Genomic DNA, 9,145 nt, shown 5'->3' on the forward strand with positions numbered 1-9,145 from the left:
TGCTTTGCTGCCGCGGGCCGGGAGCTGCAGGAGCCGCCCCGGGCGAGCGGCGCCGGGCGCTGCCGCGGTCACTGTGCGGCGGCTGCCCTCGGGCTGGCGGAGGCGCGGGAGCCGCCGAGCTGCAGCCGTCTCCCTCGGGCCGCTACCGCTGCTGCGGGCGGGGGCGGACGAGCGGCTGCGGAGGCGGCTCCGCGGCGGGCTCAGCCTTGCGAGCAGAGAGCGCTCGACATCGCTGGCATGACACGGCTGCTGAGTGCCTCAGTGCTCGTGGCTCTTCCTTCCACGCAAACAGATGGAGCGGCATCGCTGAGCAGTAAAACACAGCGATGGCCCGGAGAATGGCGAGCGCAAGGAGCGCCGGGCAGGATCCTTCTGATGGCACAGGTGCGATCGGCAAACTCAGCCCCTTGTGCCCCTACCCTCCCGACCCCCAGGGGAAATGCTCTCCAGCCTCGAGCTGCTGAGAGACAAAACGTGTGATTTGACACTAGGGTCCGGAAAAGGTTTCCGTTTAGATTAGCAAATGCCTCCATTGTTCTCGGTTACATCCTAGGATCGGTTTTAGGCAGTGACTTTCTACCGCTTGTCGGATTTTCTTGTGCAATGGTAAGAAAATAGGCAGGTCTGATACTGGTTTCGCTTTTTTTCTACTTCATGTTCCATGAGCTGCTTTTATCCAAGCAATTGGTTTAAAGTTCTACTGTAGGCGTTTCTGGTTCACTTTTTTTTTTTTTTCCTCTAAATCGGCAGTAAATATAGCTGAGTAAAATTACCTTGGTTTTCTTCCTTCTTAAATGTTTTTATTGATAATCCTATTTGAATATGCAGAACACGTGGGTATGTCCTGTAATATATCCTAGCTTTTCTTGTTTACAGGGTACTCAGAAAATATTTTTCCCTTAGAGTCCCACTGAAACATTCTCCGTGCAATCTCCGTTAAGGTCTGTGTTTACAAATAAGCCACCATCAGCTGAGATATTTGCCTGTGTACCTTTTCCTGTCATTCAGAGCTTGCGTTCTGTGGTTTTTATGATAAACCTATCAAACTTGCGAAACTGTTTTGCAAGTCTTAACCGTTGAAGGCAGCAAGAAGTGGTTTTAAAGGCTGTTCTTGAGCAGACAAAGGGGAAAAGTGTGAATTTGCTGCTGAACTTGTCCTTTTTCATTTGACTTGCCTTGAATTATTTAGGAAGAGAGAGCACTAGAAAAAAGAGAGAAATAGAATTGGTTCTTGAGCCCTCCTAAAATGCTCCCTGTGATTCCGTGTGGAGCCAAAGTGAAGGGTGATGGAACAGAGCCCCTGTGCTTTAGAAGGAAATCAATTTCAACCTGATCTCCACCCTGAGTCTCCCTAATTTCTGTTTTTAAAATGCAAACTCAGTTTAGGAAGTGTTGGGAGTTAGTATTTTGGGGAAGAAATGGCAGTTGCACAAACCGTTCCATTTCCCAGAGGCTCTGGGAAGGATTCATTTTGTAAGCGCTGTAACTGCCATCGGTTGGGGGTTCGGGGTTGGAATGTGCACTTGCCCTCCTATAAAGCACTCGTTCATTTGCATTTCAGTGCCAGGAGTCTGGAGAAACTGGAGAAGAGCCCAAGAGACATTTTTCATCCTGAGATACAAAAGGTAGGAAGTGACTTTTTTTGGTTTGGTTCTTTTTCTTTATGATTTCCTGGAAATAGAAGTAATTAAGTATAGATCCTACTGGTTTGTTTCTTCCAGTAGCTAATAAGAATAATAATAATAATCTAATACTACTTAAACTGTCTCTTTATCCATTGAGCTGGCCATTTCAAATCCAAACTTCTAAGCACAAATAAAACCATCATCCTTGTAGAATCTTTAATAGGAGGGGGCTAAAGATGCTGTTTCTGTTGACAGGATTTATTGGTTCTTGAAGGGCAAGAGGTGAGTACAAGCCTAACTACTTCTTGCTCACAGACCCGTCCGGTGAATACGGCTTTGTATTTGGATGGGCTTTTGATGAGTTCTAAATCAATTGCTCGTTACAGTAAAAAGAAGTCATGTTTTTTGGAACCTGACAGCAAAAATAACTTGAAGCACCAACTTAATCATAATTGATCACCCGTCTAAGTTAATGATTTTATGCTATACTATCAAAGTTTAAAGGTAAATTATTGTGTAGTAGGAGATGGTATAAAATGTATGTTCTAACGTGTAGGATGTAGGCAAAGATTAGAGGAACCAAATTTTTATGTCTTCTGTTTGACTGTTCACCAAATAATATTTGGTTTTATTTTCCAGGGATCGGTGAATTTTAAATTTGGAGTCCTCTATGCTAAGGATGGTCAGCTTACAGGTGATGAAATGTTCAGTCATGGTGAGGTTTTCACCTTCTCCTTAATTGTTTTGCTCATCTGAAAAAAAAAAAAAAAAAAAAAAAAAAGGTATGTTTATTATTTGTTACCCCGTTCTGTCCGTTTCCTCAGTATTTGCTGGAGCTCTGCTTACCCAAGCTTTGGGTAAAACAAGCTTTGGGTTCCTTCTGTCCCACTGGGTGTTGCCCAGTTTGGTTGCATCTGGTGAAATTCACCCTGAGCCCTTACAGAACCAGCTCAAACCACGTGAGAGCCATTCGCAGCTCTCTCAGGACACCCGGAGGAGGATGGGTGACGTTTCTGAGCATCTGGCAAGTGTACTTCTATCAAAACTCGGCCTGTGCAATTTCTGGGGAAAACCCTTCTGTATCCTGAAGGGTTCCTCAAAGTCTGTTGAGGATCCAGTTAGCAGTTGCTCACCTGGATGGTTCCAGCTCCTCAAGCTAACACTTGTACTCTTGCCCTGTAGTTTAGATCTATTGTAGTTTTGTTATTTTGCAAGATTTTACGTCTTTGGACAGTAACGTGCATTTCACTCTTTGGAACCTCTTGGATCATTCTTTGGTGCAGCACCACCTAATGGGACACTTGGCTGCTGTGCTGAAGGGCTTGGTTACTGGAATTGTAAATCCCGGAGAGTTTGTAAGTCTTCTGTCCCCAGGGAGGTGTCACGCTTTGTTCACCGTTGCTCTGTTTGTCGGGTGCTGCTTCTCGTCGGAGGTATTAACTTCAAACTGCCCTGTTCTTTTTTGAACTTTTTTTCCTGGTTCTCTCCGTAGGGCAGGGAAGGACTCTCGTATCCCGGTCATCAGACTCAGCGCTGCCCGAGAAGATACAGAGACTGTAAAAATCATAAGGAGCAAATGTGACTGCAGAGAAAACAAACTGGAGAGAACAAAAGGTGATATTGTTCTCCTTAGCCTGGATTAGAAACATCGACTGCGCTTTGATGCCGGTGGCTGCCAGGGGCTCGTTAGGTCTCTTGAGGCAGGTGTAGGTGTTCACTTGTAGGTTCTATTTTTTGGCAAAGGACCACGAGAGAAGTTTATTTATAGATCCAAATAAACATTCATCTTATCTGAACATAACCTGTCATCCCCTTTCTGACATTAAGGACTCCTGTATAAATACTTGGGGGGGTTTTCTTTGTCATTTCTGAATGGTTCCATTTTGCCGGATACTTGAACAAGTCTGAGTGGTTTAAGTGCATACTGCTTCCTTGAAATTCTGTTGGTCTCTGCTTGGAACCCTTCTTGTACTGCTTAATGAAAGACTTCGGATGGTGTTTTCTTGCCTGTTTGTGGTTAAGGTCGTGCTCTGATGCATTTACAGAAGCCATGGCAGGAGAGAGTCAGCTGCTGGAGAAGAGGAGACAGTACTATCCCTGTGCAGCACAGAACTGTGCTGCTGCTGTGTCATCAGCTGTGTCTGCACTGAAAGTAGCCACCTTCACTTGTAGGTAGCTCCTTGGTGCTTTAGGACACGCTGAGGGATTTATTCCTTTTGGGATCCACGATGAGAATTCCCAAGAGAGGTAGTAGTAATAAGGTCTGAGATTGGAAAAAAGCCTGTGTCCTTGGAATGTTGTTGTTGTCGTCAAAAGTTAATTTTTCCTTCTTTCTTAGCCGGTAGTCAGCTTTTTGCTTTATTTTTTGTGGTATCAGTATTTGATTGTTTAAAAAATTGCTTCAAAAGAACTGCAGTGGCTGGCCACCAGGACCTTGTTCAGATTTGCCTATTTGCTTGTAGCTAAAACGTTTCCATATTGTTTATCATTCTATTGAAGAAACTGCTGCCCAGGCAACTAAGAACTGAACATCTCTCTGTCTAGGACACGGGGAGAGGATTTAGGTCATGTCTTTGTTTCCAGAAAAAAGTTCCAGTGTCGTTTCTAACTAGAGGAAAAGGGGGGGGGTGAAGACTCGGGGCTCTGATGCCACTGGGGGCACCCCGAGGTGCCCAGGAGAGGGAGCCCCACTGCGGTGCAGGAGCAGGTATGTTATCACGTACTAGAGAGCAAATTATAAATAGAAATAGGAAAATTATAAATATAAACATATTTTTTAGATCGTTAAAGAAAGCGTTTTTTTTTACTTGTCAATAGGCAGGGTTTTGATGATAAAAATGATAAATACAAAGAATATGAAGGTAGAAATCTAAGTCTAGAAAGATATCATAAATACATACAGATAAAGTTTAAAACTAGAAGAAAAAATCAGTTGCAGCAGTAGATACGATACATAATATAGATAATACTTTAAATACATGTCTAGAATTTTATAGATATTATAGATAATTATTAATAGATTGCATCAAAAGAAACGATAAATATAAATGTGAGTATAACTATACAAAGTATAAAAATATTTCGATACCGTTTAAAAGAAGGTGTTTTCTTGTATTTATTTGGTTAGAGATGGGGTTTTTGTTTGGATTAATAGAAGTATTCTAGAAATATAAATCTAACTGTAGAGAGATCCAATCGATAGAGGAGGATATTTCTAAAACCACAACCGAACGCCGCCGCCTTCGGGGGAATCGCACGAGCTCGGCCGAAGCAAGGCGAGAGCGGCCGACCCTGACGGCCTCGAGCGAACCGAGGCGAGGCTTCCGAGGCTGCCTGAAGCGAAGCGAGCCGAGCTCAGGCGAAGCGAGCCTGCTGCTCTCGTGCGCGCTGCTTAGCGCCAGTGCGCTCCCAGCCTAATGAGCTCCTGCCCGAGCCCGCGCTCCCGGTCGTGTCCGCGCCGTGGCCGGGCCGCCCGCGGGACGCGGCAGCGGGAGAGCCCCGAGCCGGGCGAGCTGAACGGGAGGCGGCGGCGCTTGCCCGCCCGCCGTCGGGGAGCCGAGGCGAGGCGAGCGGAGCCGAGGCGCGCCGAAGGCACAGAGCGGCTGGGAGTTGGGCCGAAGCGAGGCGAGCTCGGCCGAAGAGGCGAATGCAGGCGCCAAGAGCCGAGTTGAGGCGCCAAGAGCCGACTGGAGCCGAGCGTCTCCGGAGCGAGCCGAGCTCCGCCGAGCGCCGCAGCATCCCGGGCAGGGCGAGGCGCCGGGCCGGGCTCGGGGTGCAGCCGGGGCTCTGGGAGGCTTCCCCGCCTGTCCCTCTCTCTAGCCCTCCTTCCTTCTCCCCGTCTTCGCCTTCTCTCGCTCCCTTTCCCCCATTCCCTCTCCCCCCGCAAAGCCGGCTCCTTCCTGTCCTGTCCCTAGCCCGCTACTCCCTTCTGTTCCCCCTGTCTCCTTCCTGTGCCCAGCCTCCGTGTACCCTCGTCCCGGGCTTTCCCTTCCCGTGCCGCTTTCCTGCACAGCCCGAGCTCCCTCGCCGCCCTTTGTCGTGCCCTGCTCTCGCTCCTCTCTTCCCGTGCCCCCTTTCCTTCTTTGCCCCGCAGCCGCGGGGCTCGGGCTGCCGGAGAATAAAGCCCCGAGGGCCGGAGCCCGGCGCCCCTGGGCCCTTGCGGGAGTCCCCGCGCGGGGCCGGAGGCTCTCGGCGGATCCCCCCGTGCCGCTCAAGCAGCGCGGCTGACAGCGCCGGAGCTGCGGCTTTGCCGGCATCGCGCTGAGAGCGGCCCCCGCTCCGTGCCGGGCCGTCGCCGCCGTCTGTGCCGCTCCCTCTCTCGCTGCCCCTGGCCCGTGACAGCGAGGCTGGGCAGGAACCTCAAGCCTTCTGGGGGCTGCCCCCCCTTTCTTGTTGCAGCAGAATCCCTTGCTGGGGCCATGCACGTGTGGGAAGGGCTTGGGGGAAGCGCTGCGCTGCTGTCCGGGGCAGTCGGATTCGTTCGGAGCCTTCTTTGGGGGTCAGGGAAAGGCGGGGTGAAGACTCGGGGCTCTGATGCCGTTGGGGGCAGCCCAAGGTGCCCAGGAGAGGGAGCCCCACGGCGGTGCAGGAGCAGGTGGGGGGCGGGCGAGGGGCGGGGGTCACGCTGGGTGCCGTCCCCCAGAGGGACCCAAAGCTGCCACCAAATGCACAGGGAGGGGTGAGTGGGTGTAGGATGCTAAAACCTGGCAAGGCATTCGGTTTTCTAGGTATTGCTAAAGAATAGGAATTGGTCTCTAAACTCAGCTGGGGAGAAACCCTCTCTATGCACTCATTTGTTTACAGGAATGTAGAAGGTTCCGACTGGAGATGCGTAGTAGTTCTGAAGATATTGCCGTGAGGTTTTGATCTAGGAACGGAGCGAGCTGTGCCCTGGAACCCTCAGAACAGCTGCAGGGGCTGAAGGCGATAGAAAGGGCTCTCTGGCACCTTTTGCCTCCGTTCTCTGCCAGCGCCCAAAGCGTGTCGCAGTCCCGGAAGAGGCGCTTGTCATCCCGAGAGCCAAAAGGAAGACGTGTCAAATCCCAGCTCTGCCTTGTGTTTCGTGTGGGTTTTTTACTTCGTATTGATGTCATTCCAGAGAGCAAGGAAAGAAGAAATGTGACCGGCTCCCACTATTACTATGTGAAGGCTTTCTTGAAAGGCTGCTGTATTTATATTGTCCTTTTCCACTCCAAGCTTGACTTTTGCCCTCGTTTTTCGAGCTCTGCTGCATTGGGTGTCCCAAGGAGGGCGGGGTTCCTCAGCAGGGCTCTTAGGAGGCGGCGCTGATTCTGCTTTTTCTGAAGGCGTCTCAAAGCGTGCTACCAGAGTGACAGTTTTGTGCACTGGAAAGCTTTCCCTCAGTGCCATCAGCGCACGTCCGTGTCTGAATTGTGGAAGCAGACGGACTAAGAACAGCCAGCACCCGGAGCAGATTTCTGTTGGCTCTGTGTCTGTGAGAAGCGGGCTGTGTGCTGGACGGGGAGAGGCGCTGTTGGAGAGTGGCATCAGCGCCAGGTGTGAGCTGTGAGGATGATGGGGGGCTCGGAGCAGCCCCAGGTGTGAGCTGTGAGGATGATGAGGGGCCGGCTCCTGCCGGGGGGGCGAGGCTGTTTTAGGGGGAGGCTTCGCCTCAGCTGCCTTTTGCATGGAGCTGCTGCGTAGAGGGGTTCATGGGGGGGCTCCCGGGGCTGTCTCATGGAAGGACTGCGAGAGCTTCTGGCAGCGTCTGGGCGAACACCTGGATACGCGCTTGGATCCGCGGAGCATCGCTTCAAGGAGGTGCCGAGGGACGAATCTTTGTGCCGGGAAGCAGCAGCCGAACGGGTGAGCGCGTGTGGATTTGGAGCGGGGACTTTGGTCCTTTCCCTTTTCAATTGGATCTTGGCAGTCCCCCCTCCCCGCTTCCCCAGGAACAAAAAGGGAGCTTGTGAAGACAAAAGAAATGAAGGAGAGGCAAGCAGCTACTCTCCTAATATTGTCTGTGTTTGAACTGGGGGGGGATCCGCTTTCGCTTGCGGTTCCAAGGATGTCGGTTGAAGGAAAAGCTGCCTTTTCCCGGCTGTTAGGGGTATCCCAGGGGTGACAGGGAATCCCTGCGTTCCATTTGAACGGGAATGGGCAAAGTATTGTTGTCATCGGATGGCTTTGATTTGAAGGTAGCCAGCCCATTTTCATCATCCTAAGGTTTAAATGGAGGGGACAGCGCTGGTGTCCCTCCTTTGCAAGGGTTTGAATGGAGGTCAAAATCCCCCTTTGCACATGGCTTGCAGGATTTCATTGGAGGAAAGCCCCTTCTTTTCTGCGCTCCTAGGGGATGAATTTGAAGGGGAGAAGCCATTTCTTTGCCCTTGTTGAAGCGAGGTGAGCGCCGCCCGCGGCGTCAGTTTCGGGGTTGAGTTGCGGGAAGCCGCAGCTCTGGCGGCGTTTGCAGGGCTGCAGTCGGGCTGTGCCGCTGCATTTGAGGGCGCTTCTTGCGGCCGCGGCCCGGGCCGGAGCGTTGCCGCTCGGGAGCGCTGCCGGCCCGGGCCGGGCGGGTGCCGAGGCGCACGGGGGAATTTGGCGCGGCAGCGGCGGAGCCGCTTTGCCGGTGCGAGCCGCCGTGCGGAGCCGAGGGCAGCTGGCGCCGGGCCGGCCAAGGGCGGCAGAGGCGGCGCGGGCGCTGCTGCGCCGGCCCGGCCGGTGCCGGCCGCTCTGTCCGCTCCGGGCGCGGGGCTCGGGCGCCGCCGGGGCCCCCCGGGCAGGGGGAGCGGGCGGGGGCGGGGGGGCTCTCCGGGGCGGCGCCGCCCCTGCGCGCCGGAGCAGCCGCCGGAGGAGCCGCTTTGCCGCCGGGAGCCGCGCTCCGTCCGGGGCCGGCAGCGCGGGGTTGGGCTGCCGCAAGTTCTTGGGTGTCGTGGTTCGGAGGTGGCTTTGTAGGATCGATCGCACGGGTTTGTTCTGGTCGCAGCGGGTGTGCGCTAAGGGCTATGGCGTTCTTCCTGACCGGTACGGTTCTCGGTTCTTCGGGTGGTGACGATAAAGGTTTGGTTTGAATCGAGTTCTGTAGTCGGATATTTTTTTTGCCGGGCTATTCTGTTTTTAAAGGCGTGCAATGGTTTTTACGGGTCGTTGGGTGAAGCAGCGGCTCGGATTTTAATTCTGTCGCGGTGGCTTTTATTAGCGTGGGCGTGTAGCGTTTGTTTCGGTGGGTTCGAGGTGGCGTCGTGTCGTTAATAGGAGCGGGGTTTTTAAAATCTCTCTAATTGCGTTTGTGTTTCTCGTCTTCCAGGGCTTTTATTTCTTTGGTTTGTTTGATTGTAGTGTACGTTTTATTGTTACGGATCATTTGGGAGATCTTGTGAATGGTTACGTTTCTCTTTCGGCTTTGTGTTTATTTCTGGGTGGTATTTTTATTTTGATCGAATGAGGCTCTATGCGTTTATTCTTCAGTTGGGAATAATTTTTTTGATGCAAATTAAAGTTGCTTTGGTTTGGGGGACTTTTGTTTTACAAATGTATTTTTTTTTTCTTTTTTTCTTTTG

At 51.9% G+C, this 9,145-nt stretch overlaps 1 long non-coding RNA gene across 4 annotated transcripts; it reads left to right on the plus strand.

The window, feature by feature from the left end:
* Positions 1–73: 73 nt before the first annotated feature.
* On the plus strand, positions 74–4,666 carry LOC143693234 (uncharacterized). 4 transcript variants are annotated; one of them, XR_013180750.1, is made up of 7 exons: positions 74–384; positions 877–941; positions 1,562–1,625; positions 1,881–1,907; positions 2,265–2,340; positions 3,118–3,239; positions 3,648–4,666. It is a non-coding gene; the product is annotated as an uncharacterized LOC143693234 (long non-coding RNA). The 4 variants fall into 4 exon arrangements; XR_013180749.1 differs by lacking the exon at positions 1,881–1,907; XR_013180748.1 differs by lacking the exons at positions 1,881–1,907; positions 2,265–2,340.
* Positions 4,667–9,145: the final 4,479 nt, after the last annotated feature.

The sequence above is a fragment of the Agelaius phoeniceus genome, unplaced genomic scaffold (genome assembly GCF_051311805.1).
Source record: "Agelaius phoeniceus isolate bAgePho1 unplaced genomic scaffold, bAgePho1.hap1 Scaffold_436, whole genome shotgun sequence".
In the NCBI taxonomy this organism is placed as follows: Eukaryota; Metazoa; Chordata; class Aves; order Passeriformes; family Icteridae; genus Agelaius; species Agelaius phoeniceus.